We start from the raw sequence: 1,761 nt of genomic DNA, 5'->3' as shown, positions 1-1,761 counted from the left end.
ATCTCTCTCTACCTTTTCTCTCACTACTCACTACCGTGTGTCCTTTTTTAATTTTGAATTATAACGTTTCTTCAACTACTAGTTTGTTGGGCTTCGCTGGGCTTGCAAAAACTTGATATTACTCTTTTCGGGCCGTTTCACACTCGGGCTATAACAGGGATATTTATGAATTTATGACATTATATTAAGAACGGTTTTTCTAGTGTGTGCCCAAGGGCACATGCTAAGAATCCGTGCTTGATGAGTTGTCAAAATTTTATTGGTGGAGATTTTTGTGTATGCACGGGGTCCATCATTATTAATAAACTATCCACCAATAAAATTTTAACAACTCATCAAGCACGGATTCTTAGCATGTGCCCTTGGGCACACACTAGAAAATTCGTATTAAGAAAGTGTTTGTCGATATTTTCGCCCCAATAGTAAAGACCGGGATGTGCACAAGATTCAACAAAATTTTCATGATATGAATATTGCTCTCATTCTTTCTTCAGACAAGAATACCTCAAAATAATGTAAGAGATACGTGATGAGAACAAATAATGAGATTTATTAAGTGAAATCGGGGTATCGGTATTAGGTCTCTCATCTAATAGTGTGCCCGCAGACGTGGGGTGAAATAAATTCTGGAAACTACAGCTCTCTCATGAGGTTAGAACTTTTTTGGAGATCAGCTCTAATTTGATATTAGGATGACAGGAATCTAACAAGAGAAAGCACTTACTAAAAAATGCAGTAGGTCAACCTCCAGGTCATAAGGATGTCCATTGAAAACCTCCGGAAGCTGGAACCTTGAAAGAGATTGTCGATGCCTCGGCTTTCAGTGAAGATATTTCATTTTCGCCGGGTATGCTGATTCAAGATGATCAAGGTAAGTTTGTTACAGGGAAAATAATGAAAATTGGAGGTTACCAGTGTTGGAAGCAGAGAGGTGTACAAGAAGCTTGCAAATAGGTGGAAGAGTTACGATTGCAGAACGTGTTGATCGAGTCTGTGGTAAATGTTGTTCATGGAAAGGAAATATTTTTATTAAAGGTTGGTCATGTAATTGATGATTGCAGGGAGAAAATTAGATTGAGAGATGATATTTTTATTTGTCACATCAAAAAGTAAGCAAACATGGTTGCTCATGTGCTAGCTAAAGTCACATGTTTGTTAGATGATTTTAGTTATTTCATGTCCCCTACAAGTCTGCTGCTGGAGATGCTACCTTCTGAATTTCAAAGTTAATGAAAGTCTATTTCAAAAAGAAAAACTAATTTTACACCGTGCTCCCAATTTTTTTTTAAACTGTGGTCCCGAGTTAGGTGGAAGCCACCGCTTTAAAGCCCTGCAACCTTATTCTTCCTAAAATCGCATTTTATGTTGAGGTGACCTTTAGAACCATAAAATTCAGCATTTTAGTTGTATATCAAGGCTTCTGCCCAATGGTTACGGGAAGAAGAATTGTTTCTTCTATCTTCGACCTTTTTCCATTGAGCTCATATCTCGGAAGAGCACAAGAGGTTAATTGAGAATCAAGATATCTCATATTCATGAATGTTTCATAGTACATGATATTTACTAATGCTCCAGTGTCTACAAAAACACTTTTTTACTTGAGAGCCTCCTTTCACAAGCATGATGACAAGCGGATCATCGTGTGGGTATCTCACCCCCTCCATATCTACATAACTAAAGGTGAAATATCGATCTTTAGTTGTTTCAGGGATACCTCATTGCCATATTTTTTTTTAAAATTTCAATCAACATCATTCATCA

Source organism: Apium graveolens, chromosome 10 (assembly GCF_009905375.1).
Source record: "Apium graveolens cultivar Ventura chromosome 10, ASM990537v1, whole genome shotgun sequence".
Classification (NCBI taxonomy): Eukaryota; Viridiplantae; Streptophyta; class Magnoliopsida; order Apiales; family Apiaceae; genus Apium; species Apium graveolens.
This window is presented reverse-complemented; position numbering follows the sequence as displayed.